Source organism: Triturus cristatus, chromosome 1_1, assembly GCF_964204655.1.
Source record: "Triturus cristatus chromosome 1_1, aTriCri1.1, whole genome shotgun sequence".
In the NCBI taxonomy this organism is placed as follows: Eukaryota; Metazoa; Chordata; class Amphibia; order Caudata; family Salamandridae; genus Triturus; species Triturus cristatus.
The window spans coordinates 965,643,143-965,661,948 of record NC_140579.1 but is presented as its reverse complement, the minus strand read 5'-3'; the positions used below and the strand labels follow the sequence as shown (position 1 = coordinate 965,661,948).

Here is an 18,806-nt window from a genome sequence, read left to right as displayed (position 1 = left end):
GGGAAATAGTTTTTCAGAACATGGTGATTTAATTTTGTTTGAGTACACAATTTGTAAATTGCTCTATTCTGCTTCACGAAACACGAGGTCTGCTTCAAACACATATGGAAAGGATGGAACGTTACTGCCAGAGCTGCCTACTATGGAACTGGGGAACCAGTTTCGAGTCTCGGTGTCAGTTCAACATTTTGGGTTTCTGGGCAAATCACTTGGGCCAGATGTATCAAAAGAGCATTTTGCAATTCTCAAAAAGCGAGTTTTACTGAATAGCTATTTGGGAATCGCAAAATGCTATGTATGTTGAAATCGCCAAAGCTTTTGCGATTCTTTAATATTACCTAATAGAGATTCAATAAATAGTGAATCGCTATTAGGTAATATGACTTCATTCGTTCCTATAGGACAAAAGGCCAATAGGTGCAAATGGTTTTGCATTAGCTAATTTGCGATTACCTAATTGGTAATGACAAATTAGCGAATGCAAAGCCAAGGTTGCCCGGGTCGAGAGGTCCCCCCCTGAAGCACCCCCAAAATTAAAATTGTGCACATGTAAAGCGCCATGGCACTTTAAAAAATTAATTTTTCAAAATTCGCATATGGTATCCCATCAACTTGAAGTTGATGGTAATTAGAATTTCCTAAATGCACAGTTCGCATTTATGAAAGGCTTCTTACATGTGCATTAGGGATTCTCAAATTGAGATTCTCTATTTGCATTCACAATTTAGGTAGTCACAAAAAATTGTGATTACCTAAATTTTGAATACAAAGGCTTTCATACATTACAAAGGGCCTTTTTGCATTCGCTAACGGCCGAATTTTGTGAACGCAAAATCCTTTCATACATCTAGCTCTTAATCTACCCCTGCCTAAAAAATTTAAACTAGCCTTGTGTAAAAATTACTTTGAACTCTGAATCTGCCCACAAGTGCATACATAGGCAGCATTCAAGGTTCACATTGGCACTTCCATGCTATATCTAACATTATGTCCCTCTTCTGCAAACGTCGCACACCCCACAGCTGAGATATCCAGGTCCTGTGGGATAGACAAGAGTGTCACAATGTTCAGCACATAGGCTAAGCAGTGAGCACAAGTCCTGCCTTTGTGCATAAACACTTTCAGGAGTGTTGAATTTGTAGATTATTTCTAGACCACCCCCACTGCACCAAAGGGTGTAATTTCTGACGTTCTTCATTATGTGGACATACCTGCATTTTCTGCTCACAAAAAAGTGCCACTCAAAGTGTCACAAAGCTTGACATCCTATACATAAGATCACTGAAAACGGGGAAATGCCACATTTAGGTGCACTGAAAACTTTGCAGCTATTAGCAAGGAATAATAGAACCCATGGGATCCTCATTATGCCTTTGTACGTTAGTTGTGGTACTCAAGTGAACTGGTGACCTTCACGTAGCGTTGACCTTCAAATTTATGGGTTGATTCACATCACCACAAGTATACAACTTTAGAGCAGTGATTACAACACCATTATGAGATAAACCACTTCTCAGTGGGCCCCTTTGTATCTTCTACATTATTTAACAATCTGCAATGTCTCAAAATCTTTAGCGAAGTTCAGGAAATCAGTATGCACAGCAAAGATTTTGTCTATACCACTATATTACAACTATTTAACATGGGCACAATAGAGTACTTCCACTTTTGTAAACGGTTCATATGGTAACTTGTATAAAGCAGAATTCAGAGGTGTGTGATGTAACCTCCACTACACCTGCCATTTTGGCAAATCGATGTCCATGCATTTTTGGAAATCTGATCGCAAGGCATATTGTCTAGGAATTGTAATAATGATACAAGTAATGGGCCGAATTCACCATGAGCACAAAATACTGGACTTGAAGTGAATAAGCCTGACGCACACAATCAGCATTTTAATACGCAAATCTGTTAATTCAAGGAGATGTTCACCTAATATGCGGAGTGTTACATCTGAGTAAAGTTAAGCATGGGGAGCCAATGTGAAGAACAGTGCAGGATGTGAAAACATTTTTGAGATCCGCAGGTCTTATTGTGCAGTACTTGCAGCACAAGTAGAACAGTTGTTTACTTCTGGAAGTATCGGTGGCTGTAAAGTTGTACTGCATTCACCATTTTACACGTGCTAAACTGCATGTTGACCTCGATTCCATGTGATGCTCTGATCTTCCATTTTGGTGCACTGCATTTCCATCTTGTGCTGCTTTGCCCTGAAGTTACACTTCAGCAGTAACATAAACATGTTTTTCACGTAAACCAGTACAAGCTGGTGCGAGACATATCTCGTGAGGTTATTTTGTACCTTGAGCTTGTTTTTGTGCATTCTATGCTTATCTCTAGGACAGAGGGAGGATGCGCTGTGCAAGGCTCTCCAAGGCCGGAGATAGGGAAAGGAATGTCTTTTGCCTCGGCGCACCCAGACAGAATCTGGCCAGGTCTGTATGAGTGGATCTGACACAGAGATGCGGCCAGCACCTATGATGGATGGATGGGCGAGAACGCCTGCTAGAGGGTTCTCGAACATGTTGAGTTAACTATAAAAAGCGGTGTCTGTGGGGTGGAGCTCAGGAACTCAGTCTTGGAGTGGACGCACTCGCGGGATGACTTTGGTGCCCGGAGAGATTACTTCCTGTGCCCCAGTCTCTACAGGGTTCCCGACTTGGTGTTTTCGGTGCTTGGCCAGGGATGTTGAAGACTCCGGTGCAGACGCATCTGGTGAGGTGCTTTGTACATTAACTGTTTATATACCTATATTCAAGATCTCATATTTGTATACAATATATATATGTATAGTGTGGTGTATTCATTGTTTATTGCCTTTCACTTGGTGCCTAAGAACTTACTAGCTTCAGTGACTTATTGCCCTTGTCTACGACACTAATAAAGCTCATTTTACCTCCAGAGGGGTGTCGGTGTTTCTGTTTAAGTAAGTGGTGTGCGTAAGTTTAGATTACGCAAGTGGGCAAGGCAATACAAAAGTATACAGCAAAATCAATATGTTATATTTAAGGCTTGAGGAAACATATTAATATAAAATGTGGTGTGGTGATTGGACACAGCACTTTGCCTTCCCTAATTCTAAAGCTCTACCTTGATGTCAAGATTAATTTTAGTAAGGCAGCCTTTTAATACACAAATGTTAATTTATGTGAATGTATGAAAATTATGGTATCCTTTCTTTGCTTTTCAAAGCGTGGATCCAAATGACCAGAAGAAAACTGCCTGTTATGACATTGATGTAGAAGTTGATGACCCTTTAAAAGCCCAGATGAGCAGTTTCCTTGCCTCAGCAACGAATCAACAGGAAATAGCCTCTCTGGATGTGAAGGTTTGATTTATTTGTAAATTTTTTTCGCATGTTTAAATGTTTTAGTTAACCATTATGGAACAGAGTATTTGCATACCAAACAAATTATAGTAATGATTCATATTGGCTTCCTCTAAGCAAATAACCACCAAAAACGTGTGGTTCCAAACAAACAATATGCTGTAGTCCTCTCCCTTGCTTACTACGTACTGCCTTACCCCATTTCTCCTGCCACAGCATGTAGGCAGTCTCTTACTCCACATTGGATCATGTGTGTATTGTAAAGTCCTTTGAAATATTTCACAGCAAATAGTTCCAGAAAGCATCGCTTTAGCAGCAGTACACAAAGAAGTACGCAATTGTGTATTCAATTCACATTTATACCTAAATTCTCATACCCTGCGAGGCCACTGCATTTCAGATCCCAAAGATCCCTTCTAAAGATTGGTTTTGCCAATTGCCTAGTAATTAGTATGGTTACATTAGTTGGCAGCAGGAGTACCTCATATTCGTTAACCACTTCGAACATGAATGAATGAATGAATTAGAAATTTATAAAGCGTGAACTGTCACTCCGAAATGAGCATCCTGGCGCTGGTTGGACGAGGATGAGAGGAAGTCCAGGAGATCCTAGATGAGTGAATGACAGAATTCATCTGAGGATCCGAAGATTCAAGTTTTCAGTGCCTTCTTAAATTGTGTTTCTGTTTTTTGAAATCTCAGATTAATTGGCAACAGGTTCCAGGCTTTGGTTCCCAGGGCAGCCACTGTTTTTCCTCCCTTTGTTTTATATCTAAAACTGGGGGGTTTGAGGAGGTTAGCTGAAGAGGACCCAAGAGTCCTGGTTGTGATGTATGGGGTAAACCTCGCTGAGAGGTACCTTGGTCCCAGTTTAAATGAGACTCTATAGGTGATTAAGAGAATCTTAAAAAGTATTCTCAGTGGGAGCCAATGAAGGGTTTTTAAGGCTGCCGATGCGGAGGACTTATGTGACAGTCTTAGTACTAAACGGGCCGCAGCGTGTTGGACCACTTGGAGTTTATTTAATGTTTGTTTATTGGCTCCTGCCAGGAGGCTGTTGCAGTAGTCCAGGTGCGAGAGGATCAGGGCCACCGCTACTGATTTGCTTGTGGAGAGTGGAATTAGAGCAAATAATTTTTTAAGGACTTGATAAGGTTAAAGCAGGTCCCAGCAACTGTCATTACGTGTGGTTGGAAGGTGAGAGCGGTATCGAACTGCACTCCTAGGTTTTTGGCTACCTTCACCATATTAAGTAGAGGTGTCGCGCCCTCCGGCCACCACTCACAAGGCTGAAATTAGACATCTTTTCCTATTGGTAAGATCTCGGTTTTATCAGTGTTTCACTTGAGGTGGTTGTCTTTCATCCACTGGATGACCTCAGTTAGGCATCGTTTGAAGTTAAGTTTGGCGTCCTTGGAGTTGTCCAAAGATCAAATCAACTGACTGTCGTCTGCGTAGGACGTAACTTCGATCTCAAATGAGGCTATCAGGGAGATGAGTGGGGTCTTTATATGTTAAACAGCAGCGGGCTGAGCGATGAGCCCTAAGGCACTCCTGTTGTGATGGTGCGTTCTATAGAGAGGAATGTTCCAAGAGACACAGCTTGTCTGTGATTCGTGAGAAAGGATTTTATCCATGCCAGCGCAGTGTTTGAAATACCGCTGGATTTGAGCCTTGCTAGGAAAACACTGTGTGAGATAGTATCAAACGCGGCTGACAGGTCGAGCAGGATCAAAACCGCCTTCTTGCCTTTGTAATTTTTAGGGTGTCCGCTATTTCCAGGAGTGCGGATTCTGTAAAGTGCTTGGGATGAAAACCAGATTGCTGGGGGTGAAGGATATTGGCGGCCTCAATGAATTTGGTTAGTTCTTTGTGTACTAGTTTTTCTGTAATTTTGCCCAGAAGCGGAAGCAGTGATATAGGGCGGAGGTTGGAGAGAATGGATGAGTCAATGTTTTGCTTCTTTTTCAATGGTTTTACTATCGCTAGCTTCCATTCATCTGGCACTGTTCCTGAACTTAGTGAGGAATTAACTATCTAATTTATTATTGGGTTGACTGTGTCTATGATTTGGTGGAGAATCATGGGAGGACAGGCATCCAAGGGAGAACCTGATTTACATGCCGCATCGGCAGTACGAGTTTCCTCCAGCAACACTGGTTCAAAGGTTCGGATAACATGACCAGAAGTGGCTGTGTCGTGCACCAGGGCACAGTCTTGTTTCGGGACAGAATACGTTATAAAGTCCTTTTGAATATTCTGAACTTTTTTCTTCAAAGAAGATTGATATTTGATCACATAAGCTCTGGAAGGAGGTATTTCTTTCTGTAATGCTTTGGGGTTGGTGAAGTACTTTATGACTGAAAAAATGACTTTTTGGTCTTGGTTCGTCTCCTGTATTTTGTTGGAATAGTACTCTTTTTTAGCTAATTTGATCTGTGTATGATAGAGCTTCCTGCTTATTTTAAATGCTTTATTCTCTCCTGCATCATAGACTCTTCTCCACTTGCTCTCATGTTGCTTACATTGGAGATGTATTTGTGTAAGTGCGGGTGTGAACCAGGGGGCTTTGTGGGTTTTTGGTTTCACATTCTTTTTAGGTTTCTCTGGTGGAATGAGTTCATTGCTTATTGTAGTTAACCAGGAGTGGAAGAGACGTGAGTCTACTGCGGTGTCCCCTGTTAGGGCGGGGACCTGAGCCTGGGCAGTGGTAGCCAAATTAGGATTGACGGCTAGTTGTGCCCATTTGCAACTGGGTTGAAGGGTGGTGGGTTGATTGTCCGGACGATCCATCAGTGGCATGAGGTTGTGGTCTGACCATATCTGTGGGATAGGGGTATCTGCCGAAAGCAGGGTGAAATTGGAGCAGACCCCATCCAAAGTATGGTCAGCCCAGTGTGTAGGGGCATCCACCAATTGTTGCAGCCCAAACAATTCTATTATTTGAAGAAAGTTGTCCACTCCTGGCTCACTTCTGCCTTCCAAATGAAGATTGAAATCACCTAGTAAGGTGAAATTAGCATATCTAAGCAGGAAATGACTTAGGGTATCTCCTAGTGAGACAATAAAGGTGGCGCTATGCCCAGGAGGACAATAGATCAGGGCTCCTGAAAAGGACAAGGACAAGGCTTTCTGCTTCCTTAAGTGTATTTAGCTCAAAATTAGTACAGTGTAATGTGTCACGAAGTATAATGGCCAGACCCCCTCCTCTGGAATCCCCTCTGTCTTTCCTACACATCGTATAGTTGGGTGGGAGTGCTACTGAGATATCAGGATTACACCGGTCTTTCAGCTAAGTTTCAGTGATAAAGAGAAAGTCTAGCCGTTGCTCCGTAATTAAATCTGATATCTTGGCAGTGGCTGCATAATAATCGGGCATTAATGAATCCTCCTTTTAATTGGGCAGTGTTAGATATTGCGGCTTTCCTAGCGTTGTTGATTATGATGGGCAGTTCCAATCTGCAATTGTGACATGTAAAAGCCCCCATTATATTGGCAGGTGATATTGCGCATCGGCAGGATCCCCTTATGTTAAGATTTTTTAATGCAGCTGATGTATAAACGATGCCTGGATGTTTTTGGGCAGCATTTCCTGCACTTGGCGCGGACGGGCGCAGACGGGCTTGCCATCAGTCCGGCCCAGCATAAGTTTAAGCAGCTGGTCGGGTGCGGGATTACCCGGTGTACTGAATTCCCTGCCGGAAGTCAGGCAGACCAGGCGGGGGGGGGGGTGTCTGCTTCCCTCCAATCGATCGGCAAATGCTGCGTTGGACCGAGGAAGCGGAGACAGAGCAAAACTGAAGACTCCAATAAACAGAGGAAGTGAGTAAAAACAAATACAAATGGGTGAATGTGCAAAATTTTAAAATTTCATAATGGTTTAAAAAGTCTCAGGCGATAAAATTGGTAAAATAGGTGCTCAGTGAGGGCTCCTCTCACCTCACGCTCCGCTGCGCGTCCGGCCCAGCATGAGTTTAAGTAGCTGGCCGGGTGCGAGATTACCGTGTGTACTGAATTCCCCGCTGGAAGTCAGGCAGACCAGGCAGGGGGGTGTGTCCGCATCCCTCCAATCGATCGGGCAATGCCACGTCTGACCGAGGAAGCGGAGACAGCAAATCTGAAGACTGCAATAAACAGAGGCAGTGAGTAAAAACAAATACAAATGGGCGAAGGTGCCAAATTTTAAAATTTCATAATGGTTTAAAAAGTCTCAGGTGATGAAATTGGTAAAAAAGGTGCTCAGTGAGGGCTCCTCTCAACTCACGCTCCGCTGCGCGTCCGGCAAGCATGAGTTTAAGTAGCTGGCCGGGCGCGGAATTACCTGGTGTACTGAATTCCCTGCCGGAACTCAGGCAGACCAGGCAGGGGGGTGTGTCCGCTTCCCTCCAGTCGATCAGCAAAAGCCGCCTCGGACCGAGGAAGCGGAACAAGAGAAAATCTGTGGACTGCAATAAACAGAGGCAGTGAGTAGAAACATATACAAATGGGTGAATGTGCAAAATTTTAAAATTTCATAATGGTTTAAAAAGACTCAGGCCATAAAATTGGTAACATAGGTGCTCAGTGAGGGCTCCTCTCACCTCACGCTCCCCTCATCATTACCACAGAAAGCACAGTCATTTGTCGAAAACGGCGGATTACCAGCTATTCTATCAATGAATTGAGTTTCCAAGGACCTATTGCTATCTAAAATAAGTTTGGATGGGCATCCTTCAGTTGTTTTACATACAGAAAAAGGGAAGCCTGTGGCCAAATATACTTTAGAGGCCTTAGTTCATCTCCCTTTCAAAGATTTCAGGTAGAAGACTGTGATGTCATTTCTGACACAAGAATTCTACTGACACTTTCTTCACTATGGATCACAGAGGTAACGATGCACTCAAAAGATTCTAAGGTGATGGGACAGTATTGATGGACAAGAGATTTTGATCTCAGGCCAACCATCCTCTAAGACCCTCAACACCTGATCCTCTGCAACATTAGTTAACAGAAAGCAATGAACGCCTCTTGCAATTCAGAATGTCAAGCGCATCTCAAATACATTTGATTCGATGAGACACTAAATTGTGTGACCCTGGCGGTTGCTCCTGCACCAACTCCTTCACTACCGTGGATGTCGGGCTACTGTGCTATGGGCTTTATTTCCCTAATTAATTTCAATATTCAGTTTCTCTAATGTGTGGTAAGCGATACTCAGTGTTCTTTCATCAGCTTTTGGGATGTGCAGATTGCAGAGCCGTGGGAAGGGGAGATTTGGGTGAGGGTTTACGTTGTGCCAGTGCTGTGATGGAGGAGGGGCATTTTTGTAGAAGAATTTCTTACCTTTCATAGTGTCCATGTGTATATGCATATGCATTTCTTGTTACCCTTTATTGCTTGTTGTTGTTTCATACTTGCTACACCCACAGTCGTACTTCGCCCTCATTACCCGACTCTACCACTCATTCACACGTCATTCCTAATTTCCCCATTCTCAAAGCGGCTAATCTATCTTGCACTCAGTGGGAATCTAGCTTAAGTTTAAGTTTATTGTTTAGTTAATTAAAACCTTAACAACTATATCTTAGGGTAAAACAAATCATTAAAAGATTTATCGAGTAAAAACTGTTGAATTTACACTAAGCAAAATTATTCATGGTGTGCGTGAACTAGTATAAGCTCATTTTGCAAACAACAAATTCATGGTACTAACGAGCTGAAATTGCAAATAACTGCCACCAGTTATTCCTATTGTGCCCCCCCCGTGGTGTCGCATTCTAGTTGTTTTATCACCACGCTTGTGCCGCTATGCCTGGTGGGATAGCGGAGGCGGGGCATTGTGTAACGGAGCACTGGAAGTAGTGGATGTCCCGCTCTCCCTCTCCAAAATAAAGAAGAAGTTCTACACCAATTTGTGGGTCCGCGTCTCATTGCGGAGAAGGTCTGGACATTACAAACTGGCGACAAGTCGGAGGAACTCCGTTATTTAAGCCTACTCAGCGCTACACTCCGCAACGTGCATTGCGCACGAAGTACGTTACGGGACACCGTGCTGGTCAGCGGAGAGGGAGAGGGGCACCGACGTGGTAGGCTACTTGAAATTCCTACCTCTATCCCTCCTGAAGTGCTTTAAGTTCAGCTTCCAATGTATCCAGCCTTCCAGGTACGCTACCCACCCATTTGAATTTGCATGCCATTCACCCAGTCCCACAGAGGAGCGCAACGTGTCGGCAGCCATTTTGGAGCCCAGGTCGGCCATCTTAGATGTGCGTGGAGGCGAATACATGCATTTTGACTTCTGACTGCCCATAAGCAACCTTTGTCACACTAGGGCAACTGCACATCTTGCCTGCTAGCACTCACTACTCCTCTGCCTCTGGGCTGGTTGTTCCTGCAGCGTGTCCTGCGCATGTTACCACGCACATTTACTTCAATCCTAATAGTCACCTTAGGCCCCATCTGCCAGCCTTGATTTCGGAGTGTTTTGTTTGTTCGGCGTGCCTGCATGTTCATAAGCCTTCCTGGGTGTTCTGGGACTTTCTCCATTTGATACTCACCACCAACGTTCACGGTTGCAGATGGCTAGTTTATGCGCCTTTCTACTTGGGTGGTCTTCACTTACTGGAGCCTACCAGTCAGCCACGATGTGTGCACAAACCTTCTCGCTGACAAACCCGGTACCCTTCCTCCCGAAGCCAGGAGAGCCAGCCATAAAATGGGATGATTGGAAGGGTTACTTCCACAACTACTTGTCTGCCCTGGAGGATGAGGGGGAGGAGGCGTTCTCCAGTAAACGCAGAAAGAAAATTCTATTGCTCAATCTAGGGCCGGAAGGGTTGAGAGTGTACGAGGGCATGGTAAAAAAAAACAATAGGCCCAGATGATACAGATGTATTCCAACACTCTTTAGAAGATTTAGACAGTCATTACCAACCAGCTATTTTTTCAGAGGAAACACAGTAACACGGAAACAGTGGAAGACTATGTGGCAGCGCTAAAAAAACTGGCAGTGAATTGCAAATTTGGCCACCTTCATGACGATTTAGTACGTGATCAGATTATAATGCACACTGTCAACACTAATGTACAGGAGAAATTGTGGGTTTGTGGGGAGGCACCCCTTAATGAAATCATAGCAATTGTCAAGAAGGCGGAACTGTCTAAACGGTGTGCGGTGGCGGCTAAGAAAGAAAGTGAAAGTAAACCCACTGTGTGCAAAGTGAGCAACAAAAAAGTTTCAAGTAATAAACCGGCCCCCAGTGCAGACAACAAGAATGCCAGGAGGCCCATAAAGAACTACGCTGGACCCAACAGAATTCCTTGCAAAAAAAAGGGATGTTGCTACAGATGTGGCAGTCAGACTCACATGGCCAATGACAGGCGATGTCCCGCTTTCCATGTAAAATGCTCATTTTGCGGTGTTGTGGGACATTTTGGTAAAGTCTGCAGACGGAGACCCAGCAGTGCCAGAGTCAAATATGTCATGTATGAATCTGATGCTGAGGTTGGGGAGGGTGATGTTGAAGATGATTGTATTTTGTGCATTGATGAACATGTTTTAGGTATTGATTGCAATGCTAGGAAAAAGCCCTCCTGTATGTTGACCATTGGGGGTGTAAAGGTATCTATGGTAGCGGACTCCGGTTCCCCATTCACGATCATCCAAAGGGAGATATGGGAAAGGGAATTTGCCAACACTATAGGGGGCCAACTACACCCCAACGATGTACATTCCATCACCTTCACAGGAGAAAGAATCCCCATGGTTGGGTTCCGTCAACTTAAGTTTGAATTCAAGGGGAGGGAGACCACTGGCAAATTGCACGTTGCAGAAAAGGGGCCTTCTGTCCTTGGATGGGCTGACCAAGGGGCCTTAGGCATCCAACTCAACCCCAGCGGAGAAACACAAGTACTCATGACAGATATCCCACCCATGTCCGAAGAGGTAAAACTTTAGCGGGACCATTGGGAAGCTTTCAAAATTCACGCACAAGATAATGCTAAAAGATGGCGCCGTACCAGTCAGCCATAAGGTCAGGAATATTCCCTTCAACTGTAGGGAGGCGGTGCAGCTTGAATTGAAGTGCTTGGAGGACAACGGAATCATAGAACCCATCGAAAGCGCCGAATGGTTGGCACCCTTGGTGGTGGCACGGAAACCAAACGGGAAGGTGCGTCTATGCATAGACCTTAGAGAATTGATCAAGAATATACTCGTGGACAAATTCCCACTACCAAGAATCAACAAATTGTTGGCCCAGACCAAAGGAGTCAAGTGGTTCTCCACAATAGACCTCACAGCGGCGTATCATCAAATATTGCTTCACCCCTCATGCTGGAAGTTGACCTCCTTCATCACTCCAATCGGCTGCTACAGATTTCGGCGACTGTCATTTGGCTGGTGTCAGCCGCTGCTGTATTTCAGAAATTAATGCACAAATTATTTAAAGATGTCAGCGGCGTCTTATATTTCCAAGACGACATACTCGTCATGGGAAAGACCAAAGCGGAGCACGACGACAAACTGAGAGCGGTGTTACGGAAACTGTCAGCAAACGGTCTTCGGGCAGATCTGGAGAAATGCAGATTCGGTCTACGCACTGTAATGTATTTGGGGCACGACATTGGCGACAAAGGGATTTCTCAGAAGAAACCTAACGTAGAGGTCATCATGTCTGCACCCAAGCCATGTAACAAAGACGAGGTTCGATCATTTCTGGGGTTAGCAGAATTTTACAGCAAGTTTGTCAGGAATTTCGCTACCAAAACACACAGTTTGCGCAAAATATTGACGGAGAAGAACGCCTTCAGTTGGATGTCAGTCGGACAAGGAATTTGAGACCATCAAGAAGGACATTTGCGAGGCCATCCCCCTGCACGGTTTCGACAGCTCTGCTCCCAACATATTGACAACGGATGCCAGCGAGAAGGGGTTAGGGGCTGTCCTGTCCCAACGATCCACGGATGGCAAAGAAACCACCATAGGTTTCACGTCGTGCTCTCTCGCCCCTAACGCGGAGAAGTTCAGCGTCATCGAAAAGGGAATGCTGGCGTCCATTTGGGCCATGGAAAAATTTTGACAGTATCTATGGGGTTCCCGGTTTACCCTCAGAATGGACCATAAACCGTTGATTAAGGTCCTCACATCCAGCGGTCATGCCAAGGCTACCCCACGCATTGCCAAGATGACACTTTGCTGCCATGGAGGGGGCACCAAACCACAGTGACTGGGACCAGATAGCATTTACGACAGAACAAGAGAACATCATCAGTGCACAGGATTGGAAGACAGCCTACGACAAGGATCCGGAACTTTTGTAAGTGAAAATGTTCGTTTCACAGGGATGGCCCGAGAAGAGGCATATACGAGATTACCTCAGGAAGTATTGGGAAGTGCGTGATGAACTGTTCATCAGTGATGATACCACATTTTTACTAAGGGGAGACAAAGTCATTCCCCCGAGGGAGTTAATGGACCGCATTCTCAGCATAATGCACGAAGGCCATCTGGGAATCGTGAAGTCGAAGAGGAGAATGAAACAGCCGTACTGGTAGCCAGCCATTGACAACCATGTGGAGTAGTACGTGAGAGCGTGTGAGCATTGCGCCAACGCAGATAAATCACTGACCATGCTAAGACCCCCTTTGGAAGAGTTCACCACTCCCACCAACCCCTGGGAGGAATTGTCGGTCGACATTTTGGGCACTATCCTAGACTCTTGGGGGATACCCAAATATGTTATCGTCCTACTAGACAGATACTCCAAGTGGCCGGAAGTGGAAATCTGCGAGAAGGTGAACACAGATGCTGTCATTTCTTTTCTCACTAATGCATTCTTGAGGGAAGGGATTCCGAAAATCATTACGTGCGACAATGGGCCCCAGTTTACTTCAGAGAATTGGACGGCCTTCATCAGGAGAAATGGAGTCCTGGCCAAACACACTCCAGTGTATCACCCCGCAGGTAATGGCCTGGGTGAATGGTTCAACCAAGTGATCATGGGTTCCATTTAAGCGGCTATCAGCGTGGGCAAGAACTGGGAAACAGAAATCAGGAACACGGTGTGGGCATATCGCATCACACCCACCCTAATGGGATACAGCCGTTTCAAGATCCTACAAGGAAGGTAACCGTTCATGAGAGACAACCATGTTTGGACGAACATGAAACTGCAAAGCAAATGGTCACCAGAAGCAACATAGAGAAGGCACAGAAAATTTACAAAGACAACTATGATAGGCGGCATGGAGTGCAAGAGGTCACCAGAGCAACGGCAGATTGGGTCTGGGAAAAACTTGGCAACTTCGGCAAGAAAGGTGACAGCAAGTTCAGCAAGCCCCTACAAGTCAGAGAACTCTACTCATGATACGCATTGCTGAGCGACGGCAAAGTGTGGTCGCACAGTAGAATGGGCAAATGCAATAAAGTCATCCGATGGAACAAGGACTGTGCTACCACAAGCACAGGATATAATGGGTGGGAATCTGACCCTCAAGAAGGTGGGCCCGCCATAGGCACACAGAGTTCCGGCACGATGAGGGAGACGGGGTGATGCCAGTACCACAGTAGAGAGGAATAACGCTGATTCCACACAGCACACTCCACCTCAAGACACCACCGACACAGGCAACCCAGACATCACGCAAAGGGCTTCCACCTCACATGACAGGGGCCAGGAGGAGAGCACTATGGAGGCCTGTTCACACACAGGGGTAGCACACAAGTCGCAGGTCCCTCTTACGCACACCCGCACGGGTAGGATAGTGGTGTTACCCAAGAAATATAGCGAGTTTGGTATGTAAACCCTCACCCTTCTCCCACCATTTTCCCTAACCACCCTGCAATCACTGGACAGTGATTTTCACATCTCTCTCTCTCTCTCTCTCTCTAACTCTCTCTCTCTCTCTCTCTCTCTCTCTCTCTCTCTCTCTCTCTCTACTCTCTCTATCTACCTCTCACTCCTCCTTGCTCAGCTTAATGCTTCGTGGGAAGCAGTAGTTACATTTTGGTTCTGCTGCGGCTCCTCCGTTGAGGCGCCACCCTGCTATGATATGTGTAGACTTAGTGTTCAGTCAACCTATCACTTATGTAAAGGCAGCCGCATTGTTCCGTTAATCCTTTTGGGTTGTTGCTAAGGGGTAAGATGTGTGGTGTCACATTCTAGTTGTTTTATCACCACGCCTTGTGCCGCTATGCCTGGTGGAATAGCGGAGGCGGGCATTGTGTAACAGGGCACTGGAGGCAGTGGCTATCCTGCTCTCCCTCTCCAAAATAAAGAAGAAGTTCTACACCAACTTGTGGGTCAGCTTCTCATTGCGGGGAAGGTCTGGACATTACACACCCCGTAACGATTGCTGATCCTTGTACAAAGGGTAACGTAATCCATATAAACGAGCGGGGTTCACCTGGGTTGCAGTAATCATCATAAAAACGAAAGTGCATTTATGCGATGTATAGATATTTCTTATTAGTTATTTAGGAATATATCCATACAAGACCTAATAAAATTTTACAATTGTTTTTAAGACTTATGAAGCATTGCTTAGGCCTAAAAACAGAATTGTCCACGTATTCAACTCAAGGATAACATGGGCGCGTGCTTTTAAAGTGCATTGTGCTGTCTAAAATTGCCACAAGGAATCAGACGTCCTTAAAAGACATTCTTAAGTGGCAGCCCTTTATTAGGTCTCGGCTAGCGAAGGCTGCGCTTGCGCAGTCTCGCTCGCGAGATTTAACGTTTTCAGAAGTGGGGCTTGAACCCGCCCCTCTTCTTCCCTCTTCTCCATTGGCTGGCCTCTTAAATGCTGGTCAGCCATTGGAGAAGAGCTTTGTCTCTCCAAACAAGCCCCGTCTTTTTCTGATTCAGGGGTGTGTCTTTTCACGTCTTTCGCTTTCTTTAAGCCCCGCCCCTTTCCACCCCTTTACACGTGGTGGGCGTGTTTTTTTTATTTTTTTTAGCGTCGGAAGATTCGTCCATTTGTGCGCGGTCGAAGCGGGACGTGGGGTCGCCTCTTCCTTGCTGCTGGATCGGCGTTTCAAGTCCGGTGAGTAAAAGCGTAAAGGTAACAATGTTGTTCCTGCTTGCATTTCACATGGTTCACGGGCGGCAGAGAAGTAACAGGACTCTGTCTTTTCCTTCTTACTAGAAGAAAAATACAGTGTCCGCTTCTGCTCTGCCGCTTCAGCTGCCCCCCCCCACTCTTTCCCATGTAAACGAGGTGAGCGTGCTTAGAGCATATACGGGATTAGCCCCGCGAGCGTGTGCTCACCCTAGCATCCAGGGCGCGATGCTCGCGTCTCTTGCCAGCTCGTCGTGCGTGCTGTAATTGATCGGAAGTCTCTCAACTCGCCTTCTCAAATCTCACCAACCACTTTCCAAATGATAATGGGATGCTCCAAAAAGCTTCCTCCTGAACTCAAATTAATGTGCAATTTTTAAAAATGTAGTTCGCTTTTTTTCAAACCAATAAGCACTCTATTCATCAGAAATAACGACTCGGGGATATTGAGAGACTTATCTGTCATTTAATAACCTCCTGCCTGTAAAATGCAATTACGGAGTAGTCTCTTGGTGCAAACGCAGGATTACACACGCGCTTCATTTAGCAACATTACGACAGACGTCCGTTCATAAATGCCATCCTTGAGAAACGGTGGCTTTAGGATTACCATCCGAGGTGCCTGCATCTTCGAGCCCTCTACAAGGAGATGCCGTCACTCACACTTCACCTGTGACCCACACGTGCATCTTCCCTGCTCGTGGATCAGTGCAATGTTCGCGTTACTGCTAATGTGGCACGGGCTTCTACCCATTCTCAGTCTCAAGATCTCCGCTCCGAGTCTGGGATTTGTAGAGCATCGATAGACGGAAACCACTCTTCATTCTGCCAGGACGTCATGTGAATTTTACGGAGGGGTTCACCTGGAGACGCTGCAGACCTCGTTCTCTGGTTTTGCACTTAACAAGGTTACGCAGCGTGCCCTCGGTGACCCCTATCTGCAGAGTCCCCCTCCGGCCCCAGGATGATGCATACTTAGCCCAGATGTCTCCTGCACTTGCTCACTTCAGCTCACGATGCAGGATCTCACTTTTGCATTTCGATGAGATCGTTAGCCCTTCTTCCCTTTCCAGATGTTGCTCGAATCTTGCTGTTTCAGTAAATGCTAAGTTCCTCCAGGATGTTGATCCTGTTTCCATCCTAATTGCCTGGATCACAGCTGTTCTTGGTTGTGACAGCATCTCTTCAGGCAGGTTCCCTCTCCGTATTCCAAATTCCTTATACCGCTTATACAAAGTAATGCGACACCGTAATGGAACTGCGGCGAGCCATTGCCGTGTCAGCAGTCAACATTGGTCGTAAGGACGTCACTTTAGTTTTTATTAAACTTTCCTCTACTTTCTTTTATTTGCGCACCCTGGGAAATGGATCCAAAAAAGAAAATCATTTTTGCTGGAAATGTCGTATTTTAATTCTAAGGTGCAGCATCTGGAATAAAAGGTCAAAAATATGAAAAATAACTAAATAAAGTAAGACAGTGGTAGCAAACTGCCAAGATTGATTTTAATTAACACCCAAACACATTAGCGCCACTTTTACAGAGTTTGCCAGTGAAGCGCTATTTTTGTTTTCTTGTCTTCGCGTTAAGGTAACAATGTTGTTCCTGCTTGCATTTCACATGGTTCACTTCTCTTTCTGTCTAGCAGTTCTTCTCTTACTGAAAACCTTGACTTCAAGATGGGGTACTCACTCTCCTTCCTCTACTTTCTTTTATTTGCTCCCCTGTGAAATGGATCCAAAAAAGAAAATCTTTTTTGCTGTAGTTTCTGAGTGTGATGCTGCGCAGGAGCCAAGGACAGGAGTCTTGTGCGTCTGCTCTCGACCTTGTCTCCAGCTTTATCTTATTTTACGTTTGATGCAGAGTGGCTCTGTGTATGTGGGTGGCTCTGTGTATGTGGGTGGCTCTGTGTGTGTGGGTGGCTTTGTGTGTGTGGGTGCAAATGCAATAGGTCTCGCATTTGAGAGTGTCATGAGAAATGCCAATAGCTCTAAACTTTAACAATGCCGAGATCATTGCATTGTAAATGCTTGTATGTCTCCTGGGATGACTAAAGAGCATTAAAGTAAAACTCGGCTATTGATCCCTTGCAGAGCCTTCTAAAGCTTCTTGGTCGATTATTCGGCCTGTATAGCTAGTTTTAGCCCTTAAACCTGTCTGCGCCTCTCATATATTCAGTCATGTGAATCACCTAGCTCATGGATAAAAACAATTGAATGCTGATGTTGTTCTGAAGGGTCTTGTGCATTGAATAACTAGTCGTGCTATGCCAGTGATCCTAGGTATTTAATTTGTAGCCTCTTACAAGCCATAATAAGACTTATAAAAACTTAATTGGGCCTTAAAGCTGTTTGTGCCTCATGATCAGCTCAAGGATGGCTTGGGATTCCATGATTATTAAGTGCATTGTGCAGTCTGAGGTTGCCACAAGAGGTCAGATGTTCTTTACTTAAAAAAACTCCCGAGAGTGCCTCAGTGCCTTATATTATCGTTTGGTTACTAATCCCTTAAAGGACCTAATAAAACTGCATGATCGATTAAGGATCTGTAAAACTAGTTTACTTCTTGAAAGCTATTTATGCCTCTTGTTCTATTTTGCATAAGAACGGTGCTAAGAAGTATAGAAAAATGCTGATGTTAGTATTCTGATGTGCCTTGTGCATTAAATAAATAGTCCTGTTTTGCCAGTGAATCTAATTAACTAGTTTCAAGACCCTTGCATCATGGTAAAAATTTGCAGTCAGTTGTAAAACTTTACTCATCAGTTTTGTAAACTATTGAGTTAGCCAAATAATACAGAATTTGAGGTTTTAGACATTGTGCCTAACTAATTCTTACAAAGGGAAAGGGTAAAAGATGTGATTAAAGTCTGACTTTGTTCCCGCTGTGTCACCATTGATTTTGCTTGATGGAGCAGATATCTCACTGTGTTCACGTAGCTGCACATCTCCCCGTTCTATAGATGACCTGCTGTTAAGGCAAATAAAAGATGCCTACGTGCAAGTCTGTACTCCCACGGCCTGAAAAACAGTTTTTAATAAAAGCTTCCCTTCCAAATCCAATACTGGGCAGCAGCACAACAGGTCAGTCAGTCCATGTTTCTTGTCTTTTGAGGCATGACCTACAGGCTTTGTTGATGCCCATTCTGAGCCACCCTGGGTTAAAGTTCCGAATAGGAAAAGCAAGTAATTTCATATAAAGAATCTGCGCCTGAGTCGCAGAGTTAATTGTGCCCAATAAATAGGGTTGTGGTTCCCCACTAGGTAGGAGTCCTGTAATGGCTGCCCTGCCATGGAGCTTTTCACCGCTTGTACATCTTGCTCCCATGTTATACGTTTTACTTGTCTGTTGATTGCTGTCTTCCAAGCGGAGCATGGAATGTCATCCTTCTCTATTGCAGCTTCTTCGATGTTAAGTGATAAGATTGCTTCATGTAGT

General features: G+C 44.9%; 1 pseudogene; it reads left to right on the top strand.

Moving 5' to 3' along the window:
• Positions 1 to 18,806, top strand: part of LOC146871398 (SWI/SNF-related matrix-associated actin-dependent regulator of chromatin subfamily D member 2-like) — a 626,025-nt pseudogene that overhangs the window by 413,262 nt on the left and 193,957 nt on the right.